This window comes from Sus scrofa, chromosome X, assembly GCF_054392235.1.
Source record: "Sus scrofa isolate SSC_HxYL_T2T_F1_AM1 chromosome X, Sscrofa_HxYL_maternal_Yorkshire_Landrace_v2.0, whole genome shotgun sequence".
Classification (NCBI taxonomy): domain Eukaryota; kingdom Metazoa; phylum Chordata; class Mammalia; order Artiodactyla; family Suidae; genus Sus; species Sus scrofa.
The window spans coordinates 110,277,837-110,303,676 of NC_139401.1; the positions used below are offsets into that span (position 1 = coordinate 110,277,837).

The 25,840-nt window shown below is 35.5% G+C and overlaps 1 long non-coding RNA gene across 6 annotated transcripts in view; it reads left to right on the forward strand.

Moving 5' to 3' along the window:
• Positions 1–25,840, forward strand: part of LOC102165926 (uncharacterized) — a 1,721,850-nt gene that overhangs the window by 1,251,809 nt on the left and 444,201 nt on the right. For 4 of the 6 annotated variants that reach the window (XR_014835565.1, XR_014835569.1, XR_014835563.1 and 1 more), the window contains one exon: positions 5,802–5,948. This is a non-coding gene — a long non-coding RNA (uncharacterized LOC102165926). Of the gene's footprint in view, positions 1–5,801; positions 7,815–25,840 lie in introns of those variants that run through there. The other 2 variants (XR_014835567.1, XR_014835566.1) reach the window with 2 other exon arrangements.

Here is a 25,840-nt window from a genome sequence, read left to right on the forward strand (position 1 = left end):
ATAGAGATGACCCTGTAAGATCTTAAAGAGTTTTCTGAGTCATCAAAGAAAGATAAACTGAAATGAACTGAATGATAATTGAAGCACATGAATTTTGAGTTATTAATCTGTATTAAAGTAACTTTAATTGTGTTCAAATTTTGTAAATGCTGCTAAACCCTCTGCATCTGCATGGAAAATGTATAGAACATGCAGTTAACTGAAGGAGTCCAATACTGCTGGACTGTTGGAAGACCAAGAATGGGCTAAATTAGATTGTTACACTTAACAATCTGTTACAAAATAATATTGAACTTGATAGCAACCTTCTGTTACCATATATACTTAACAGAAGAATGCTTTCCCTGGAACAGAAGGTGGACAACTTTTACATTTGCTATTAAAGGGTGCTATATTTACTCAGTGGCTTTTAATATCTCTGTGGATAAATTTAAGCTTTTAAATAACATTCTATTGAAGCTTCCCTTATAAAGGAAGCTTGATACATAAGTATATACACATGCACCTCTTGTGTATTGAGCCATAGCTAATATCTTTGCTCTCCACACCATTATCTGATCCCATCCTATTTCTCCAACTTAATTCCCCATGTCTACCAAAGAATCTAGATTTCATTAAAGTTCATTGGCCCCAGTGTGTTTTGTTCTTTGCTATTTTTACTCATATTGTTCTTTCTGCTTGCAATATCTTTGCTTTCCCTCTGCCCAGCCAAATCTTAGTAATCTTTTAAGGCCCATTTCAAAGGATGCCTCCTCCAAGAAGCCTTCCCTGAGTTTGGTTACCTTCAGACATATGATTCCCTCTGTATGGAACAGGCCCTTCTTCTCTGACTGATTCCATTCCACAATAGACAACATTAATTTTTCTTAAAAGTGAAGGTGTGGTTTATTTAGAATTAGAGCGTTTAATATACAGACATTTATGGATTTCCCTGGCTATCATTTTGTTATTAAATTCTAGTTTAATTTCACTGTGGTCAATGAACATTTTCAGTGTGATTTTAATCATTTAACATTTGTTGAGACTTGCTTTATGGCCCACTATATGGTTTATTTTTGATAAATATTCCATGTTCACTTGGAAATAATGTGTATGCTATAGTTTTTCTATATTGTACAGCGTTCTATAAATGTCAATTAGGTTATTTTTGTTCATTGTTTTGGCAGATGCTATCAGTGCCACATTCATATCCTTAGGACACTATCATGTTCTCTGGCTTACTTCAAATTGCTGACGATGGCAACTCTATGACTGAGGGCTTTTCCAGAAAGATGGAAGGTCATGCTGTCCATGTGTACACTGTAGGCCAGAAGTGCTAGAGAATTTATTCCCCTGGAGAGTAACCCTATAACTGATGGCTCTTGGGAGTAGGTGTATGTGTTAAATGTTCTAGGCCTATTACTCCTTGGTCAGGACAATACTGAGGAAGTGTTTGTTTGTTTTAACTTTTTCTCAAATGTAACTAACAAGAATAAGCTCCAGTGCCCATAGCAACTCATAGCAGTAGTTGGTTTTTCTTTGCTTTAACAATTCCCCTGTTTACTACCATTATTCCCTGGACCTCCTAAAGCAATAACTAGCATTTATATCCTTATCTCCAAATTTGCTTCTGGGAAAGCCCAAACTAAGTTTATTTATATCTTCTATAGCATCACTAATTTTTTGTTCATTTTTTTTTTTTGGTCATTCAGTGAGCAGGTATGTTAATATCTCCTAATCTAATTGTGTTCCTTCCCTTCTGCCAATTTGTGCTTTATATATTTCCAACCTTTATTATTGGATGAATGCAGGTTTAGGATTAGTTTTTCCTGTTGAGTTGACATTTTATCATTATGAAACTTCTCTTTATATCCTACCTCCTTATTTTGTAGCTTTCTTTGGGTTAGTTGTATGCACAGTAAGTTCTTTTCACCCTTTACTTTCATGTATATATGTATATTTTTAGGGCTGCAAGCACAGCGTATATAAGATCCCAGGCTAGGGGTTGAATCAGAGCTAAAGCTGCTGGGCTATGCCACAGCCATAGCAATGCCAGATCTGCGCTGCTGTGACCTACATCACAACTTGAGGCAATGCCAGATCCTTAACCCACTGAGTGGAGCCAGGGATCAAACCCATGTCCTTATGTATACTAGTTGGGTTCATTTCATCTGAGCCACAATGGGAACTCCTTATATTTCTTTATATTAAAGGTATGTCTCTGGTGAACAGCATGTATTTGAGTTTTATTTTCATTTTTAGAATGACAATATTTGTCTTTTATTTGGAGTTTTAGTCATTTTTATTTAATGATGTTACCAATATATATGGGTTTATACCTACTATTTTGCCAGGTTCTTTCTTTTTTGGCCTATTTTGGTATATTTCTCCCTTTGTCCTTTTTTGGATTTTTTAAAATTAATCGACTATTGTTCCAAATATTCTTCTGATCCATTCTCTCTTTTCTCTTTGTCTTAGATTCCATTTATGCATATAATAGACCTTTTGTGTTTTTCTTTTCCTCTTTATGCTCAATTCTGTACATTTTCTACTGACCTACCTTTAAGTTCACTATTCATCTATTCTACTCCTTATGATTTCCTGCTAAACCTATCTATCAAATTATTAACTTGGGTTATTTGAATTTTTAAATTGTTAAATCATTTTTTATTTTTATTTCTAAGATTTCCATTTGATTTTTTTTGTCCATACCCATGGAATGTGAAAATTCTAGGGCTAGAGCTCAAACCCATACCACAATAGCAACCTAATCTGCTGCAGTGACAATGCTGGATCCTTAACCTGCTGCACCACAAGAGAACTCCCCATTGGATTATTTTTGTTATTTCTTTCTCTGTGAAATTTCCCATCTTTTTGTCTGTATTCTTGAAGATATTAATTGTAGTTATTTATAAGCTTGTGTCTGATAACTTTAATATCTAGATCAACTGCTGGGTCTGTTTCTATTAACTAACTTTTCTCTTGGATTCAAATCAATTGGTCCTGTTTCATGCCATGCCTGTTATTTTTATATTGAATAGTAGACATTGTGCAACAAAAATTTCGAGGCTCTGGATCTCATTATTTTTCTTTAGAGAGAATATACATTTCTTCTTAGAGGAAAACAAAGTATGGCCAAATTGCCTTAATCCTATTGAGAGTGGTCTATTTATATTTTGTCCTTTCTCTAGGATATATCCCTTTCAGAGTCTTATCAGAAATCCTTGACCATTTACTAGGGTACTTCTTACTTTGTATCTCCTAACTTCTATTTTTTGTCTTCTTAGTGCCATGACACTGCTTAGCCTTTTCACCTCCTACAGCTAGTCATAGTTTGATTTCTAAGAATAACCCTCCATACAGGTAAAACTTGGAGTTCATAAAACTACTTCAAGGGAAAATTGTGTGTATGGTGTTAGACTCACTTTTCTGTTCCTTTTTTTTTTGTTCCTTTTTCTCTGAAATCTCAGCCCTTATCATTTTTTTTTGATAGCCCTAAATGCTTACATTTGTTTTCTAAGCCCAGTGAGACTGCTGTCAGATCAAAAAATCTGCTTTCTGTTAGCCTTCATGTGTCTTGCAAGAATTAGAAAATATTATAAAAGGGAAAAGAGCCACAATTTTAGGGTTTACTTCAATGTGCTTTCATTCTCTTTTGACCTTGATACATCAAGTCTGCTGCCTTGGGTACACTCTGATGTCTTTCAACAGCTCTTTATGTGTTTTATATACATATTCCAATTTGTCTCCATTCTCTCTGTGAGCATAAGACTTAGCTTATGGGTATGATTTTATGCCTTCAAACCACTCTTTTTATTTTATTTTATTTTTTGTCTTTTTCTATGGCCACACCCACGGCTAGGGGTCTAATCAGAACTGTAGCCGCTGGTCTATGCCACAGCCACTGCAACACGGGATCTGAGCTGCGTCTGCGACCTACACCACAGCTTGCGGCAATGCCGGATCCTTAACCCACTGAGTGAGGCCAGGGATTGAACCCACAACCTCATGGTTCCTAGTCGGATTCGTTAACCACTGAGCCGCAATAGGAACTCCCACTCTTTTTATTTTTAATATAGCATTATAATTTTTCATGGTGGAAGGAATTGTCTGATACCTGCTATTCTATTTAAGTCAGAAGTAGACTTTCAATGATACCTTCATTTTGAAATTTATTCCTGCTATTTATAGAAATATAGGTTAATGAGTATTTTCTTTGAGAACTTTGATAATATCATTATACTGTTTGTGTTGATAAGTTATCCATATTCATAGTGTTGATCCTTTGAAGCTAATATGGCTTTTTTTTCTGGCTGGGTTTAATATTTTCCTTTTGTCTTTAGTTATTAGTGGTTCTCTTATGATATGTCTGGGTGTTGTCTGATTTGTATTCATATTCCTGGCATATATAGCAGTTTCTGAATCTGTAGTTTAATGTCTTTTATCATTTTGGAATATTTTCAGACATTAGTGCTTCAAAATTATTTCTGCACAATTTTCTTTCTCCTCTTCATTCACACACAAACACAACATATATGACTATAATTTCAAATGCATCAGTTGGTCTTGACTATAATATATAGTCATATATGTATTATCATATATGTTGAGTATATGTTATGTTATTCTATATCATGATTTATATTATATAATCATATATAAACAATCATGTATGATTATTCCATCATACCTAATATTTTGATTTTGTATTTTCCATATTTTTGTTTGTACCACCACAATTGTGGACATAAGTTAAAAACCAAGAAATCCAGCAGATACACCATCTTAATCCTATCAGGGGCCCAAGAGATATGCAACTATATACAGAGTTGATTGGTCTGTCATGCACATAGAACATTTACAATTTCCTAATATAGATGCCAAGATGTATCTGAATTGCTTTGATTCAAAAATATTATTTCCTTATTTTTTAACCACTGAATATCATTCTATTCATGCAGGCCTGATTCCCAAATGCCAACTCACATTTCTTACAACCTAAGTGCACTCTCACATGGTGAACAATGCAGATATAGATGCAATATTTATACAACTCTATAATTTCCAAGATCCAGTCCTGATGTTAAACCTTTACTCACACTCATCCTTTTTGTTTCTTTGTGCTTCATATGAATATTTTTCTGACTAACCTCCAATTAACTATATCTTTCTTCAGTTTTGTCTACTGTACTAGTAAACCAATATTGGGGGGTTCTTACTTTCAATTAGTATATCTCTAAATTCTAGAATTTCCATATGGTACTTAATTTTTTGTTTGTACCTCTCTCACAAATATTGTTAATTTCTTGAAATTCTTTAGCTATAGAAGTCAGGATCATTTTATATCTCCTGTTTATTTGTAGTGTGTGTTTTTTTCTTTAATTTCTCAAATTCTCTATTTGTGCAAGTTTGGTTATATTTTACTCAAGGCCACAGAATTATGTATAAAGTTGTAGATAAGTTCGAGGTTCTACATGATGTTCTCTTCCTCCAGAGATGATTTAATTTTCACTGTGGCAAATAGCTGGCTGAAGGCACTAGCATTTCCAGATTTCCTTAATCCATAGAGGTTTGAGTATCATTGTAAAGATTTGTTTTTTCTATTAGTGCAGTAGTGAGGTACAGACATTCAAATCCCCAACTGATGACCTTAGATGTTTAACAGGAATCCTCTTCTTTTAGTACTACTGAATTACACTTTGTATTTTATATAGTATATCACAATTATATATATACACATAATATATAAAATATATACTCTTTGTGTATAATTTTTACGTTATATTATTCTACATAAAATGTTATATTTCTGTTTTACCCAGATATTTTTGGTGTCTTCAGTCAATGGATTTGTCTGAAAATAACTAGTCTGCCATTGTCAGAAAATTAAGTCTACCCAAGACTAATGAAGTAAAGCTGAATAGAGGATGTATAACTACAAACAAACCTTGAATTCAAGAACTTTCAGAGTAAGTAAGAAAATAAATTTCACATTATATAAAGGTGTTTATATTTTGAAAATATTTGTTGATGAATGGTACATACTTTTTAAAAACACAATTTGCTAAATGTTTCCATTTGTTTTTTTATATAATTACATTTTAATTTTTTCAGTGCACATGTGAGTGAGAAAATATGCTTATCCATCAGTGAATTATGGAGTATTTTTCATATGCAATGTGCAATGCTAACTGTGCCTGTAAATTGACTATTCCTATAGGACATCCTGGTATTTAGAGCCATGAACCTTGGAGGGAATAAAGAGATTTACAAGTATGAATATTATAAAACCTAATCATGAAAGTAATAGTTCAATAGCTGATCAAATATTAGGATATTTTAAAAAAATTTTAATGATTCATTTCTTTCTTTTTTTTAATTTTGTATATGATGAATTTTTTTTTTATTATAGCTAGTTTACAGTGTTCTGTCAATTTTCTGCTGTACACCATGGTGACCCAGTTACACATACATGCATACATTCTTTTTTCTCACAGTATCATGCTCCATCATAAGGGACTAGACATAGTTCCCAGTGCTACACAGCAGGATCTCATTGCTAATCAATTCCCAAAGCAATAGTCTGAATCTATTAGCCCCAAGTTCCTAATCCGTCCCACTCCCTCCCCCTCCCCCTTGGCAACCACAAGTCTTTTCTGCAAGTCCATGATTTTCTTTTCTGTGTAAAGGTTCATTTGTACCATATATTAGATTCCAGATATAAGTGATATCATATGGTGTTTGTCTTTCTCTTTCTGACTTACTTCCCTCAGGATGAGAGTCTCTAGTTCCATCGATGTTGCTGCAAATGGCATTAGTTTGTTCTTTTTTTATGGCTGAGTGGTATTTCATTATGTATATATACCACATCTTCCTAAATAGACATTTCTCCAAAGAAGATATACAGATGGCCAACAAGCATATGAAAAAATGCTCAACATCACTGATTATTAGATAAATGCAAATCAAAACTACCACAAGATACCACCTGGCACCAGTCAGAATGGCCATCCTTAATGAGTCCACAAATAACAAATGCTGGAGAGGGTGTGGAGAAAAGGGAACACTCCTGCGCTGTTGGTGGGAATGTAAGCTGGTACAACCACTATGGAGAACAGTATGGAGGTACCTTAGAAATCTATACATAGAACTACCATATGACCCAGAAATCCCACTCTTGGGCATATATCTGGACAAAACTTTCCTTGAAAAAAACACATGCACCTGCATGTTCATTGTAGCACTATTCACAATAGCTAAGACATGGAAACAACCCAAATGTCCATCGACAGATGGTTGGATTGGGAGGATATTATTTTCATGTAGTATTTCAAAGTAAGCCTGGTTCACCTGAAGATTTGACTAATAATACAACCTCATTAGACCAGTGATACACCAACTAGCCCTTTCAATATGCTATGTATAATTTCACTATAAAATTTCAAAGGATAAAATTTAACATTGGTGTCAAATCAGAGCTGCAGCTGCCAGCCTAGACCACAGCCATGACAATGCGGGATCTGAGCCTCATCTGTGCAGCTTGTGGCAACACCGGATTCTTAACCCATTTAGCAAGGCCATGCATTGAATCCACATCCTCACAAACAGTATGTTGGGTTCTTAATGTACTGAACCACAATGGGATCTCTATAATTTCTTTATTCGACATGTATTCGTTGAGTACCTATTATGACCCAGATTTTTATGTGAAGTGCTACAGCTACAAACATGTCTCTGTTATCATGTCATTTGAATATAAAAAAAATGAAATCTTAGGACTAGGCAAGATTTTCATGGAGTCCAGACTGAGGAAAAAAAAAAAGTGAAGCCAGAAATAGTTTCCAGAAATAGTTAGCAGAAAACATGGGAGTTGGCAAATAGTAATTAGGATGAGACTGAAGAAAGTTGCAGGAAAACTGGACTAAAAGGAAGTTTTGGTTTATGTCTGGTATTAGAGTTTTAGGTTTTAAAAGGTGCCATAGTTCCTGATAATCATTTACTGTCCTACAAATGGTCATGGAAAGGGGCATCCCATGTGCATCGATTGTGATTTTAAGGGGTCAAGAAAGCCTGAGGCTAGGGTTTTGAATGCATGAACAATGCAAATACTGAGGTTCTGTAGTCCTAAGTTGAAATGTGTGGTAGTGGCTGTGATACAGGTAGGAAAGAACAAATGAGATTGATCAAGCAGGTAGCAGGCCACAAAAGGACAAGAGTATTTACATAAGGGTGAATGAGTAACTGTGTGGCAGTGGTAGTATTAGCAATGGACTTTCAGAAAATAGTGATTCATTTCTGTCACATTCTCACCATAGAATATCCAATTTAAGACCATGTTCAAAAGAGCAGAAGAAATCAGTAGACCATTATTTCCATCTCAGTTCTGCCATCTATTACTGTGATAATTGGGGTGACTGTATAATTTATAATCAAAACTGATGAAGTTTAGAGAGTGAAAAAGGATGTTATTTAAAATTACACCAAAACAATAGATGCAAACTGTGACTGGCCAGGGCAAAAAGGCACATATAGTTGCCCTATGGGTGGGTCATATTCCTTCACTTGTAAAATGTGGACAATATGCACTTTAAGACAAGTGTGTGAAAGTATCGAACCCTATTAGTGAGTGTTCAATTAATCTTTGCCAAATTGGAATATTTTTGTCTTGTCTTGTCCCAGGAAATGTAAGCTCAATAAAGTCAGGGGATGCAGCTATTTTTTTCTTTGGAGCCCCACAATACTTAGTACAAAACCATGCATTTAGTGAGAATCTAATGAGTGTAACTTTTATTATTTTTATAACTTTATTTGAATCCCACTGCAATTTACTCTCATGCCTTGATTATTTCAAAGACAAAACTCATCTTTAGTATAGAAAAGAAAATAGAGGTGGGAAAGTTTTGCAAGTTAGCAAATTCAAATAGAATTTGTTATAAAAGCGAAATTTTGAAAATGAAATTTAGGTTTGTATTTGTGCCTCAGGATCTGGAGTTCAGCCACTTCTTTTTCATTCAATCTTCTGAAGGGCTGTTCTGCCCTGTGGGCACTAAAACTGTTTGGTACCAAACAGATGGAAGTACTTTGGGCATGACTCTGATTTCCGTTTGCCAGTTCCTGGTGCTACTTAACCCAAATATAAGGAGTCAAGGACAGGCTCAAAGCTCCTTTCTTAGATAATACAAAAATTTTGCACAGGTACACCTAGGGTTAATACTTGGCACTGATCTTGTCTGGATACTTGGCATTTCAGTTACCTTGGTGACTTAAACACTTTTCTTGAGACACAGAGGAGTAGGCATATTTTTTGTCATCCCTTTGGTAAACATGTAAGAATTAATTTAATGCTTGAATTACTTTACCATCCTCAGTGACTGTTTCTCATTCTCTTCTAAAATGGTCTTTCTTCATCCATGGCTGATCTCTTATCTAAGGCTGCATGCTTCAAAAGTGACTTGACAGCTAACATCACTTGTTACACTAACCTCAGATTAATTCTGGTTTCTCTCCTGCCCTATTTCTCTCCTTATTTTGCTCTTTCAAAATTCTTCCATTACTTTTTTTTGATAATGAATGTGAAATTTGCAAACTTATATTGGTTGCCCTATTTAAATCAAAATATCCTATGATCATAATAGAAGGAATTATAAACAGAATTGGAAGAGACCCTAAAGGCCATATAATCCAAACCCTTCTCCTCCTCTAAATATTTGAATCCTGTCTGCAACACTCCTGACATATCTTTATATCAGATGCTTCCCATTACTTGAGAATTTTCATCAAAGTCCACTTTTTGATCTCTATCCTATTCCATCCTCATGCTGGTATTATTGCAAATAGTTTTTTTCTTATATTGAATCAAAATCTGTAACTTTGCCTATTGATCCTTGTAAACTCTTGGGGATATACAGAGGAAAATGATAGCAGTCCTTAAGTATGTGGAGAAGAATTGATCATGCCTTCTCCCAGGTAAATGTATTGAAACCCTTTAGCATTTTTTTCTACAACGTGGTTTCAGGTTCTCCCTAGGGTGATCAACTTGTCTTAGTTTGTTTTCCTAGTTTTAGTATTGAAAATCCTGCATCCTGGACACTCCCCCAAGCCTCAGCAAACTGGGATAATAAATCTTTTATTTTTAATTTTCCTGGTCACTCTGCTCTGAACACACTCTACTGTAGCTCTGCTTTTTTCAAATGCAACGTCCAAAAGTAGACACAATACAACTCACCATGGAACAAAATTTTGTATTGTCCAAGAGACTTGTCCAATGGATTGCTAAAAGGACCTCATTATTTTTCAGTCCAACAATTGATGTGTAAATTATGTATTTTAAGTATACCAAAGTATGGGGAGTCCCCATTGTGGCGCACTGGAAACGAATCCAACTAGGAACCATGAGGTGCAGGTTCAATCCCAGGCCTCGCTCAGTGGGTTAAGGATCCGGTGTTGCCATGAGCTGTGGTGTAGGTCACAGACGTGGCTCAGATCTGGCATTGCTATGGCTGTGGCATAGGCCAGCAGCTATAGCTCCGATTAGACCCCTAGCCTGGGAACCTCCATATGCCATGGATGCAGACCTAAAAAGACAAAAGACCAAAAAAAAAAAAAAAAGTATACCAAAATATGAAATGGCTAAATCTATTTAAGCGGTGGAATTTACATTTTTTAAGTCATTTTTACTAAGCATCCTGTGTCTCTATCTTCACACTCTTATTTCCTCACAAAAATGGAAAGAAATAAACCTAAGTGTTTCAATAAAACACTGGCTATTTTTAATTAAATATTTGGTGCTAGTAGTAGAATTACTTTGACTAACTTCCCAATTTGTGCCTTTGGCTTCAGGTTTAGCCTTTAATAACTTCTTAGAGTGTTTTATGTATGCATATTTAGGAATAGCCTGGATTTCCATGAAGACCAGCATATACAGGAAATACTAGAAAGAAAAGTAATGTCTTATGCCAGATTCTCATTAAGCCTATACCAGTTTGAATTCAGATTAGACCAGATTGAACCTTTATAAACTATTTGTTCACATGGTCATCAAGAAATCAAAAGAAATATCTAGATGCAAATATAATTGAAAGGTGAAAAGTACAGGATTCTGTGCTAATTTCCAACTCACTACCAGATTAGATTTATTTATGATATATTGAATTTGAAGTTAAAAGCCATCTATCATCTGTTCTCCCATATTCACTGCAGCACTATTTCCAGTAGCCAATGTATGGGAAACAATTTATATGCGCACTGACAGATGAATGAAATAAAGAAAATGTGAACATGGAGAGCATTATGCCAAGTGAAATAAGCCAGACAGATGAAAAAAAATACCACATGGTACCACTTGTATGTGGAATCTTAATAAAAAAAGAAAAAGGAAAAAAAGTCAAAGTCATAGAAAAATAAGAGTAAATAAAGTAGTTGCCGGGAGTGGGGAAAATAGGGAGAGATTGGTAAAAAGTTATCAGCTTTCAGTTATAAAATAAATAAGGCCTAAGGATCTAATGTATAACATGGTGATGGTAGGTGATAACTTTTATATAATTTAAATTTTCTAAGAGAATAAAACTCAAATGTCCTCAACACACAGAAAAAGGTAAAAATGTGAGGTGATGGATATGTTAACTAGCTCAGTGGGGGGAATCCTCTCACAATGTGTACATATCTCCAGTCATTGCATTGCACACTTTAAATATTTTATGTGGTAAAAGTCAAGAATCATCTATCTACAAAGCTCTAAAGCACAGGTCACAATCTGGCAACCTATGGCTCAGATCCAGCTTGCAGTTGTGGATATTTTTGTGTGTGTGTGAAACCATATAGTGATGATCTTTTCAATGTTTTATTTTTTATTTTTCATTAAAATAGTTGCCAATATTTTGAAAAAGCAAATTTCACATTTTAAAAAATCTGAATCTCTAGGTTCTTTTGAAAAATTGTAGCATCTGGTAACACTTTGCCCACATTTATGACAATGAACTGTTCTAACTGAAGAGTAACTGCTGCTTTTATATGAGGCTTTATGGTTTGCCACAATCCCTGCCACAGCCTGTGCCACAGCCAGTGCCACAACCCCAAATGACTTCATTAATTACACTAACTTCCAGACCCTGTAGGCATTGGATGTTGAAAATCTTCATCTAAGTCCTCATCTCTTTGAACTATTACTCTGTTTTGTAGATCTTACATTTCAAAAAAAAAAAAGCATTTTCTTAGCAATTCTTAGCAAAAACAAACAAAAAGCATAACAATTCTTTTTCTTGGAAATATCTATCATCTTAGTAGGAAGAAAATATGTTAACACATCTGAGGCAATTATATAATAAGTGTTTTAGATTGATTGAATTAATGGCCCCAATTTTTCACATCTCCTTGTATCAACATCCTTTGGCAGTGGCTTCTCATATTGACTTGAGTTTGACTATGAAACCTGTTTTGGCTAATGGAACATTAGAAAATTTGATGCAGTCAGTAGCTTGAAAAAGTACTTGGTGTTTCTACTTTTCTCTTTTTTTCTACCTTCACCATGGTAAAATTCCCCAGATAGCTTGCTGGATGAGGTGAGACATACCTATTGGTATGGCTGTTAACAGGTAATGGCTATTACCCTGGTTGACAGTCATCAAACCTCCATACATGTGAGGGAGCTCAGCTTAGACCAAAAAAATGGCCCAGATAAGTCCATTTGAAATCACTAACCCACAGACTTGTGAGCTAACTAAAGACTTAGTGAGTTAAATCCCTGAGTTGGACTTGTTATGTAGCATTCTTGTAGTAGTAAATAATGAATAGAGAAATTTGTTCATAGAAGCAAAATATTTGTAATAAAAATCTAAAATATATGTCATTGGCTTTGGAAAAGGCAGTTGATAGAAACTGGAAAAACAGTGTTGCAGGAGTGGAGGCTGAAGAAATGGTGAGGAAGCTACTGCTTCAGCCTGGAGAGATGGCAAACCATGTTTGGTAAAACGTTTGGTAAAACATGGTCACTTAGAATGTAGAAAATAGAGCAAATTAACATTTATACTTGAGTTAAGATATCTCCAGACAGAATGCTGAAGATGTTGCTGACTCTTACTAGCTGTGCATGATAAGGTACAAGAAAGAGATGAGTTAAAGAACTGGCCATTTTTTAAGTAAAATTTAGAGAATACCAGAACTCACTGGATTAGAAATATTTTTTACTCATCTCTAGCCTCTTATTGCTAGTAAAAGATTAAATCTAGGGAGGTGCCAAAAACATGTGGTCTTAGTACTAAAGACCAAGATAGTTTTGTTAGACTTGTTAGACGGTGTTAAAGTATTTGATAGAATTAAGGGTTTTCTAAGAATCTCTAAAGTAGACAAAAGTGTTTCTTAAAATCTGCAGGGCAGGGAGTTCCCGTTGTGGCTCAGTGGATTAAGAACCTGACTAGTATCCATGAGGATACGAGTTCCACCCCTGGCTTCACTCAGTGGGTTAAGGATCTGGTGTTGCCATGAGCTATGGTGTAGGTCACAGATGCAGCTCAGATCTTGCATTGCTGTAGCTGTGGAGTGGGCTGGCAGCTGCAGCTCCAGTTTGACCCCTAGCCTTGGAACTTCCATATGCCATAGGTGCAGCCATTAAAAAAGAAAGTCTTCAGGGTATTGTCTTGTAGGAGCCTGACATGTCCAAAGAAATACCAATAAAATTTAGAGAAAAAAAGCCTGTCTCAAAAAGAATTATGACTGTGGCTTTTGCCAATGGAGTGGAATTGAACTATATTTATATGAAGCCCAAAAAATTTTGAGGGAGGTGTAGAGACAAAATGGCCATCTACATCAGGCCTCCCCATATAATTGATCTTTATACCCTCTGGGATTGGCCTTGTGACTTTCTTTGGCCAGTTGGAAAGTAGAAAACTTAATGCAAACAAAGCTTTAAAAATTGCTTGCCTGTTTCTGCCTCTTTTAATGCTATTCTCCCTTCAGCATGATGACATGCATAGTTTAGACTGCTACAGGATAAAAGACAAGTGGCCATGACACCCCTATCACCCAGCTATAAATCACCATCCACCAGACATGTGAGTAAGCCCACCTAGGACCAGAAGTACCATCCATCTGAGTACAGCTTAAATCCCCAACCCACAGACTCCTGACCTAAGTAAAGACAAACTATTTTAAAACCCCTGAGTTTTGGGGTGACTTGTTATGCAGCATCATCAAGGCAATAAATAAAAGATAGAAACAAGTTAGTGTATAACCATGGGAGGGATGGAGAGAGAAATCTGTATTCTTTGGCAACTGATGCCCATAGATAATGAAGAAACTTCCTTTTTTTTTGAGCTACTGTATCTGATATGGGTACATTTCAACAATCCAGCTCTTGGCAAATAAAGCAAGTTTGGGTTGAATTTATTTTAAAAAGTTGTTTGACTTGGTTCATTTGGTGTAAATTAAAATTGGCACACCCATAATCCTGCCTTTCCTCTAATAATTTTGAAAAGTTTTAAAAAATAGTTTTTTTCCTATTTAATTTTTAATGAATATAATTATTTTTTATAATGATTTTTATTTTTTCCCTTATAGCTGGTTTACAGTGTTCTGTCAATTTTCTACCATACAGCAAGGTGACTCAGTTACACATACATGTATACATTCTTTTTTCTCACATTATCATGCTCCATCATAACAAATGCTGGAGAGGGTGTGGAGAAAAGGGAACCCTCCTGCACTGTTGGTGGGAATGGAAGCTGGTACAACCACTTTGGAAAACAGTATGGAAGTACCTTAGAAAACTATACATAGAACTACCATATGACCCAGCAATCCCACTCTTGGGTATATATCTGGACAAAACTTTCCTTGAAAAAGGCACATGCACCCACATGTTGATTGCAGCACTATTCACAATAGCCAAGACATGGAAACAACCTAAATGTCTATCGACAGACGAATGAATTAAGAAGATGTGGTATATATACACTATGGAATACTACTCAGCTATAAAAAAAGAACAAAATAATTCCTGTTTAATTTTAATTAAGTAGTATTTATGACATCATGCCTCAGAAGAGGAGATGGTTGGAAAAGTGTGCATCAGCACCAAAATGCCTCCAATTGCTAAAATCCCAAAGTAGGCTTTAAGACTCTGGAATATAGGAACTCAGGTTCTCGGTCTTATAACCAGATTCATGAGCTTTAGTTTTCTCATATGTTAAATTGCAATGATACTATATAACTTGAAGGGCTGTCCTGAAAATAATAAATAATATATATAAAATACTTGTCATAGAGCAGGCACAAATCAATTATGAATATCATCTCAGAATTCTGTAACTTTGCATTGTTTTCTTTTGAAACCCCAAAAGCAAAAGATGTCTGTAGATAAAATATAACAAATAGAAAATAACACAAGGAACTGCTTTCTCTACCATATAAATGCAGAGCTCACCTTACTTACTCTGAGAGTCCATAACATTTATACCTGCTTCAAGGGTTAGGCTCCATTACTGGAAGGAACTAAAACGGATTGGGAACTAAAAGACTTGAGTTTGAATCCCTTCTTGGCCAACTTATTAATTGGGTAACCATGGACAAATGACCTAACCTCTCTGAACCTCGGTTTCCTCATTTATATAGAATATAAATGCTGTGAGTATTACTTATGATAATCAATGTAAAGCATTAGCAAAAGGTAGGAAACAATGTATGGCAGCAAGTAATAATTGCTCTTTGTCATCTTATAGTAATATTTTTACCTAAATATTAATGGTTTGAATGATATTTTCAGCTTTGTGTTGTGGTATTGACTGTGGCCCAGTCTGTGTTCTTTTATGGCTTTCTGAGAATTGGAATTCCTGCTGGGAAATTTTCTAGCTTTCAAAATTCTTTTCACCTTCTGAATACTAGTTCCTGTGAGCATTTCCAAAGGCAAAATGGCATTTTAGGAGCAATGATAAGTGTACTTCTAAAATAGAATACACACCAGGCAGTTTCCAAGGACAGAACAATATCCTGGTGAGAGCAGCTGGGCTGATTAGGGGAACAAATGGTCAAATGCAACTCCTGAGGAAGTTCTGTAAGGATGAGGGCGATAGTGACCACATGAGCTTTGTTCCTTGATATTTTTTTAGTTTCCCAAGTGTTTGGCCCCTTTCTCCTGAATGTGGAAACTTTGTGCTTAAAAGCAAAGACAATTCCCTGCCAAAATTGTTAGCAATACTTTATGATTATTTAGTAGCAGTGACTACTTTCACTGTTTAGGAAGATCTACAGAAATGTTGAAGGAGACATTCTCCCTCACAGTTAATTCCTATTTTTGTTCTGTGAACTCACTGTGCCTTCGTTCCCTGTCAGCTTATATCCCTGTGTTGCTCAGCAAAAGGATATCCATTACAAAGACAGTTATCATCTATTAGCTTATACGAATCATTCAGGACATCTGCCCAGAGCTTTTCTGCTCATTGGCTGGGGCAAGTAGCCAGAAACAGAAAAATATTTTACTTTCAATTGGCACCACCCTGGAACTGGGTGCACAACACAGTTGTGAGATGGGAACTTGGGACTAGCACTTCATCTGTGCATGCACGGGGGCTCTTGCTTCAGGTGTTTACCTTCTCTCCCCAACTATAACACAGATCTCTAAAAGGTAGAAAAAAGATATAAAACATGAATGTGTTTTATTGTTTTATAACACCTCTCTCAACATAGAGCCTGACACATAGCAATACATACTCATTAATTGATAGCTTATAAAGACCCAAGAGCATTTATTAATAACAACAAATTATCTTTTTTTTTTGAAAAATGAGCTATCATGTCCTCCAAAGTGGTAACATCTCCAATTTGTCCACACTATTATTATATAATAGCCATAAGTAACTGCACCTATTGCGTTCCAGGAACTATATAAGATAATTTATCTCATTTAATTCTGCAAACAATTCACCAACTAGTTATTATTTTCATTTTAGTAATGGAGACAAACTCAAAGAAGTCAAGTGACAAAAGAAAGGTTTTAACCTAGATTTTTTCTGACATCTTGTTCAGTTATATGCTGGCACTCCCATAAAACTAAGGAGGCTGCATAAATCTTGTTTCAAGTCACTTACAAAGCTTCATTTAGTGGGCAAATTTAATAAATCTTTTACTTATTACCAGAGTTCTTAGTATTGCTGCTGTGGAATAAGCAACTCATCAGTGGTAATTGGCTTTTCCAGGATATAAGGAGTTAGAGATGTGATGATATTTTACCACTCTAGTTCTACCCCAGGGCAACTGTGATGCTTGTCCCAAAGTAATTGTGTGAGTTTACAACTCTAAAACATCAAGTTCTGACAATGAGTATTCAGATTTAGTACATTGGTGCTCTGTATCTGAATGGCATGATGCGTGATGAGTATTGGGAGATGAGGCCAAACATGTAGGCAGGCAGCATGCCTTGCCAGAAAGGGCTTTATTTGCCATGCTAAAGACTTTGAACTTTGTCCTGTAGATAGTGGGAAGCTACTCTACAATTCTAAGTAAATTAGTAACTCAGATAAATGTTCTGGAAAGATCACTGTTTCTAGAAGCAGTGACAGACATAGATTTAAGATGAAGGTCCCTATAGATATATAATTAAAAGGAAGACTATTGTAATAATCAAGGGGAGAAATTAATAGGAGGATGTGGGGGTAGAATGTACTAGGCCAGCAGCTAAGGTTTTTATGATGTTAAGCTGACTAAAGTTAGTGATCCACTAGCTATAGGTGATAAAAAAAAAAAGGAGAGGAATGTAGGATAAACATGGATTCTGAGTAGGTATTGGTACATTCATCATGACTGTAAGTATAGGAGGAGCAAATTAAGCTGATTGTGGATGGAGAAAATTATTATGAATTTAGTTTTTAAAATGTTGAGCTTGAGTTATATATGAAGCATACTGAAATTATTGTTAACTAGTAGGCTGCAAAAATTTAGTTCTAGGAAATTGCCTAGACTTGAGATGAAGCTGTCAGAGTTATCAGTGTCTAAGTGATAATATAATTCTAAGGAATGGATGAGATGGCTGAGGGAGAGAGTGAGGAGTGAGAAAGGAAAAAAGCCAAGGAGAGAACTCTGGCCAAAAGCAATGGTTAAAGTATGACTACTTTAGTCAATTAGTCAGTGACATTTCCATGAGCAAACAGCGGGGTAACACGGTACTAGGCATAAAGTGGAGGAGCAGTAATAAGGTAATAAAAGATGTAGCTGTGATCATGAACTGTCTTGGTATGTACTTTTATGTTAGGTACACCTTGTCCTACAAGAATAGAAGTGTTACCATGGAAGCCAAGAAAGCAACTCTTAAGGAGTGTTGAACATTATGCGATGTCAAAGAGAAAGATGAAGATAGAAGATAGAACAGCCATTGGAATAGCTCTTAAGTATTAAGATCTTAGGGGAAAGCTTGGTTCTAGTTACTTTAAGAAGGTGTGAGGAGTGTAGCAGAAATGGTTTATTTCTTAACAATCATCCTAGAGATTATAGTGAAAAGAGCTGGGAGTCAAGTGGGCAGTGAGAAAATACAGAATAGTATGAGGAAAACTATATGAAAGTAGAAAGCTGGGTGAAATGCCATTTTAATGGCATTAGTATAACTCTATTCTTATAAGTGTATAAACTCACGTCTCTAGTAAGATAAGGGAAGAGTGAAATTTATGGCATCGGTGGGATAGCTGATCTAGCTTAGGGGTATAATATGAGGCAGAGGAATGGATTTTCTCTGTATGAAGTTAACTGACCCACATTAAGCTTGAATTTGTCATGTTTTTCATCCAAAATTACCTAAATGTGATAGCCCCTAAAGTATTTGTTATATGATAGGTTATATATCACTGAAATGATAGCTTATATACAAGAAATTTGTGATAATGGTCTACTGATAAAGTATGTTGATTTAGCAAGTTGTTTAAAATCCTAGAAATTCATCTCTAAGCCACCTATCATTTTTGTCTATTTCCATAAAATCATCATACTTTCAAAGTCATATGCTACTATCATTTACAATCAAATACATAATCTCAATATATTCACATATTTACATGTTACTTGAGAATAATAGTGAGAATTCAAAAGGAAAATGTTAATAAGGTAAATAGTAGGAAATTGAGTATGTATTAGTGTATATAAACTGAACCACATTAAATATTAGCCAAAAAATAATTTATATATAATTTTAACACATGTGCAACCTTTAAGAATACAAGAATTACTAATACTATAATAGGATTTCTCTGAAAATCACCATCTTAAATTTTACATTTGTAAAAATGTATATATACAAAATTATATATAGGCTACTAACTTACTCATTTGTAGAAACTTACTATACTTACATATTTCATGGTATGGTAATAAAAGCAGTGAAGGAAAGAAAGCATGACAGTGATTGTCCTCAAAGATAATGCATTCTTCTGAGTAAGATACACACTTCCATGTAGAATGAATCATATTCAGTACTTGATTTGTGCCCCCCCCTTACCATCTTTACAACATGATGGACTTGAATTGGATCACTTGTTCCAAAAGGAATACAACTAGACATATGAAGATCAACAAGGGAAAATATAATTCCCCCTTCCCCTTTCCATACTTTTCAATTGAGAAAACAAAGCATTATGATCAAGTAGAAAGAAGACTAAACTAGAAATCACTCTGGATTTTTTACCTGACTTTCTGACTTAGTGGCTGTGCACCTCAGGACAAGTCCCTTTACCTTTTGGGAGATAGTTTTTCTCATGTGTGAAATGCAATAGGTAGATTTGACCAGATGCAGTGTCTATAATTCTGTGATCCACGAATCCCTTGTCTATTCCCTCTGGAAGTTCTTTGTGAAAATCTCCACCTATAGTAACTTTTTTTACAATGAGAATTGTTCTTGGGAAAAAAAAAAGATTCTTCTGTTTCTCTTGTGTAAGCAGAAATTGACTTCCACCCTTTGAACTAGGGACTGTAATATTTAACCTCTTTCTCCATTTGTTTCAGGGGATAGATTTTCCTCTTCTTTAGGAAGTGGCCTCATTACTTCATTGCCTGCTGTGAAGGCTTTTCTGTTCCACAGCCTTTCTTTCTTTCTTTTTTTTTTTTTGACATATGCCAGCTTGTTTTTCTTTTCTAAGATATATGATAGATAATGAGAATTATTTCTTACTTTTGAAAGTTGTTACCTCAGTGTTTTCCCATTCATTTCACCAGAGGATTTCCCTAGTTTATAATGGGTCCCTGTGTTAAGGCTAGCAACAATGTCAATGAATTAAAATGAAACAATCAAGTAGTGACAGCTGAACAGATGTCAGCTAATAAACGTGCATAATGGGCGAGACCCCAATTCCTACCTTGCTCTGGGGCACCATCAAAGTACTATTGCCTCCATATTTGGCCTGTCCTGAGATTCACCAAATCCCCATTTCCAGAAATATAACTCAAGAAGGATTTCCCTGGGGTGAGAAATGGAGAAAGAAATGCCCAGGTATATTCAATCTGTCAGCTCATCAACGTGCAGATATGGTTGAATTTTGCCTCCCCTCACTGTCACTTCCTCCCCTCACACATCAGAAACAGCTGAAAAGAAAATGTAGGGAACAAACAAGCTATTTGTTAAAAAGAAACTAACCGGAGTTGGAGGCAAAGGCATAATCTTTCTAACTTGTCTTATGTGATTGACAAACAAAAGATTATAAAGGAAAAAAGCTGTCCAGTCTATTCTTTGGATTTTTCAGAGTAATAACTCTTTAGAGTCATGGAACATGTATAGAAACTGAATTTCAAGCAAGGTTGAAGTGACTTGTTCAATGTCCATAGGAACTCAAGCCCCCTGAATTCCAGACCAGGGCTTTTCATTAGATTTCACTCATGAATTGATGTTTTCTCTTTGCTAAAGCCCAGGAAGCCTTACTTTGATTGCAAGATACAACTGCTACCATCTGCCCTTTAAAAATTATGTTAGCATTGACCTAAAAGCTACAACAACTTTCTTAGAACCCAGGGAGATAGAACTATTAAACATGATATTTTAAGCATATAGAAGAACCCACTACCCAAAGGTGTAATTTGCCTAAGAAAGAAAAACTTTATCTGGCCCCCAACTTCAATGAGGCAGGAAAATGATTTGAACAAATCCAAGAATCATAGTTAAGAATTTAGGCTTCATGGAGTTCCCACTGTGGCACAATGGGATCAGTGGTGTCTCTGGAGCACTGGAATGTGGGTTTGATTCCCAACCCTGCACAGTGGGTTAAGGATCTGGTGTTGCTGCAGCTCAGATCTGATCCCTGGCCTGGAAAATCCATATGCTGTGGGGTACACATATCGAGATTACAATGGTAACTCTGCCACATGCTGTGAAACTTTGGACAGATTTCTTTGCCTCTCTGAACATCAATTTCTTCATTTATAAGATAGGGATGAATAATACGCGCTTTAAAAAGTTATTCATGAGGACTGAATAAATAAGATAATGGATGTTAAGCATTTAGCAAGTGTCTGGCAAAAAATGTTCAAGATATGCTAGTCGCTATTACTATCTTCTCCTTCATCAAGTCTTTTTGTGTATATGAAAAACTTGTTACTTTTTTTCTCAGTTGTTAGGAGGTAGAAATCATAAGTACAGGAATAATGTCTGCATTGTTCACTGTTGTATGTCCAGCATCTAGACTTATGCTTTCTCATAGTATAGACAGTTGGAACATATATATTTAATAGATGAGTGAGTCACGTGGTTCTCCAAATATGGTGATCCATTGCACTAGAATATGAGTTAACATAAAAGGGACTATATTTTTTTATCTCCTTTTTGGAATCTGGCTATAACATTGCTACTCCTCTCTAACATTTGACATCCACTGTTCTATAGGAACTAGCTTTTTCAGTGTTATAAGGCAGTTTAGTCTTTCCTGCCATGTTTTCAAAGATTCGGTCTTTTTTTTTTTTTTTAATTAAAAAAAAAAAAGACTCGTTTTGCTTGTGGTGCAGCGAAAACAAATCCAACTAGTATCCATGAGGATGCGGGTTTGATTCCTGGCCTCACTCAGTAGGTTAAATTACTGTGGCTGTGGTGTAGGCTGGCAGCTACAGCTTCAATTTGATCCTAGCCTCGGAACTTCCATATGCCACAGATGGCAATGCTGGACCCTTAACCCACTGAGCAAGGCCATGAAATAATTCTTTTGCTGTATGTGGAATAATTTGTAAATTTATTCCAGTGTGGTTAGGATGGGCAGTGTTTATTCACCTTGTTATTCAATCACACTGTCATTGATGACAAGTATGATGATGATGATGATGGAGGATAATGGCCCACCTGTGTTTAGAGGATTATAAGCAAAGGATTAATGGGAACAATAGAAGATATTCATATCAAATGTCTGCATTTTTACTCTCAACCTAAAGAAAATCTGCCTGATGCTTAGTTACTTTATCACTCTTCTTGCCCTCACCACACACACACACTTCCCCTACAGTGTTTCCTGCTTTATTAAGTTCCCATGAGTGTGAAAAGGAGCATAGGAAAGGCATGAATTCTAAGGAGGATTTGTGCTAGATCGTGGAGTTTAGGCAAAGACTAACAGACTGAACAAGTGAAGCCTGTTATCCAGATCTCTTTTCCATATTGGAATTGTTTCCTTACTGATCTGGTTTCTTCATGACTACCCATATTGTACTCGAATAGCTCTCATTTCACAACAGCCCCACATAGGCTACTTTCATTTTAAAAAAGACTATTTAATACTAGCTCTTTTTTTTGTAAAAACTGAGTTTAAGAGTCATAAAGCCAGAGGTCTCTACTCTTCTTCAGGAAATGAACACAAGCTAAAAATATTAAAAACTGAATTACCACCTACCCACAAAATCAAATTATGCATTCCAAAATGATGTCTACACAGGTATGAGGATTAGCTCTTATCTTGGATTACCCACTCAGTATTTGAATATGCAAACACTGTTAAGTAATGTCCATTTCCCAGTCTATACTAATATACTGTACTAAGATAGTGTTCACCTCTCCTATCCCCAACACCTTAGAAGAACCATTTTACAATGGTGATAAGTTGTATTATAGACCAAAGTGAGCTGGATATCAAGCAATCTGTGTTCTAGCCCCCTTCATACTACTTACTTATGTCATCTTAGATCAGTTATTCTCTTCCTAGAAGTAGGTGGCATAATTTGTAAATAGAAATAATGGCTTTTAATGCCAAATTTATTTGTAATAGTTTATGATTCCCTGAGATTCTTTGTTAATATAGAAAGGAGTGAAAATTAGTTTTCCTTTGCCTAATTCTATTCTAAAGCAAACAAATAACAAAGTTCTTGAAGTAGTTTAATTTGAATCCTTGTGACACAACATGTAGGAAAGATATAGTTGTGCCCCAGTTTGAAAGATCCCAAGCAAAGCTTTACTAATTTGATGATTTCTTCAGTATGTTCAAATTTTTAGTAAATGTTTGTAAAATTAATTTTATTGGTTAAACTAAATAGGGCACATATACAAATTAAGGCCTCCAAATATGTTAATACTATTGGCAATTTTAAAATATAATGGAAGAATTAGCATAATATTTGCAAGTCATCTCAAGTAACACTTTTTATGCAACAAGCAACACTAATATAATTAAGAAGGAAAAAAGAGAGAGAAGGCTTAAAATGTTTTCTTTGAGCTGAGAGGAAGTAGTGTCAGATGATTGGTATTGAAGACATGCATATACTTAGTCCAATTCTCTTCTTAAAAGTAGAACGTTAAAGAGAGCTGGCTTTTTGCTTCACATACAGCCATCTGAATCTTATGAAGATGAAAAAAACTGCTAAAAAGAACTCCGAGTACCCAGGACATGGGTATAGAAATTCACATGCCTTTCTTTCTGATTATCTGTTACTAAGACTATTTCATAAACTATTAAGATGTTTCCTCCAACCTAGTAAGTATGATCCAGATAGAGTCCTCAGATTCCTAAGATCTATAAGGTGCATAGAGGTGAACAGAGTCATGGGAGCCACATTGTCATTTACTCAATCTATTACCTTGATGAAGATGGCCATTGCCAGTGTGCTTACTTCACTTTTGCTTTTGAGTATTGACACCTGGTTTTACTTTTCTCTCAAGTGGGCAGACACTAGTTGTTGCCCAGTGAATCTCTAATTCTCTAGACTTCTCCTAGAGTTTACAAAAACTTTCTCAGTCATCAATTCCTGTTATCAATTACTGATGTATATAGCAACCTACTTTTCACCAGATGCTAAGGGCTATCACTGTCAGAAATCTTAATGCTGCATCTAGTCCACATCTTCTTCAAGACTTTAGTAAAGTTTAATGCTGTTTGCTCTGTGATGACTTCCTGCTTATTTTTATCCATAGCTTTTATCACCTTATAACATACACTGTAATGTACTTTTATTTATTGTCTCTCACCTCACACTAGAATATGAGTTTCAAGAGGGCCAAGACTTTTATCTGTATGCTTCACTGATGTAATCCCAGAATCCAGAAGGCTACTTGGTTTATAGTAAGTGCTCCATAAACACTTATTGAATTGATGAATCTAGCTCAGTCTCTTTCATGTTAGACTGTTCAGATGTTGACAGCACCTGAATTAAATAAGATTTGATCCATAACTTCTTTGTAATATGAAGTTTCGATGACTGATCCTGCTTCTTACAGTTAAGGCCATCGCCATTCCTGCTCATTTTCTTTATTCTCTGCTAGCAGAGAACTAACTTGGGTCTCCTCTTCTCTCCTCAGAAGTATCCCAACTATTTCATGTATCACTTAGTAGAGGGGAATCCAAGAAGGACCACTGTAGCAATTTACATATTTTACATCTCAAACAACCTAGCATAAACTCATCCCTTCCATGAAGCATTTTACAATTTGCCCCATTAAACACCTTTGACTTCTCTCTGTACTACATTTTATTACTCTATTTTTGTGTGTATTTGCACACACATATTGGTACCCTTGGGTGCATGTGGCCCTTTTTTTGGTCCATGAACATATTGTCAGTTCTTCAGTGCAGATGGCAATCCTCTCAAGTAAACCTGCTCAGTTCCTACTGGGACTATCCCACTCCTGCCTTATATTCTCAAATGAGATCGCTTCCTTTAGACTACACAAAATCATTTTAATGAACCAAGATCCCTTGCCTTGGTAAAGGTGAACATACAATTTTGTTTCTAAGAAATAATATTTATCACATAATTTCCAGAACCAATAATAACTGGAGAACTGGAGAATTTGATATTCAAAGGTCAGGATCAGAGGAGAGATTCTTCAGGGTATTGGAATAATGTGAACACCAGTGTCATTTCTCCTAGTGTAGGTTATTTGAAACTTAGTGGGAATTTTGGGCTACATCTGTGCTGACTGTGTCAGCACATGCAAGAACAGTATGTGCTTTCTCAGATGAGTGGCTTTTTTATGATAAGTTTGCTGCAATGATTCTGCTTAAATAGAACCTCCTAACAGACAAGCAGCAGCTGAAGAACAAAATGCACAGCATGTTACTCTGTAGCCTCATCAAAGGTATCCCAACACAGAAGGGAAATTACAAGTTAAAATGTTATTGATTTGTATCCTTTCAAAGGAAGCAACAGAAAGCTCCAGCAAAAATCTTCCCATCTAGTGATACTCTATGTACATAAAATTCTCATTGCATTTTTTTTCTTTGACAAAAACAATTGCCAATTTGCCAGAAACCAATAGGTATGAGTAGTTCTGAAAAGAGACCCATTTACCATTTCTAGCCATTTTCCCCTTCAGTGATTTGTCAAGGAATGAAGTGGCTTATACCTACTTCCCACTATTAGCTACGGGTACACAAAAGTAAAATTGTCTCAGCCTCCAGGGATTAGTTTTAATAAATAGCACTTTCAGTTTATATAT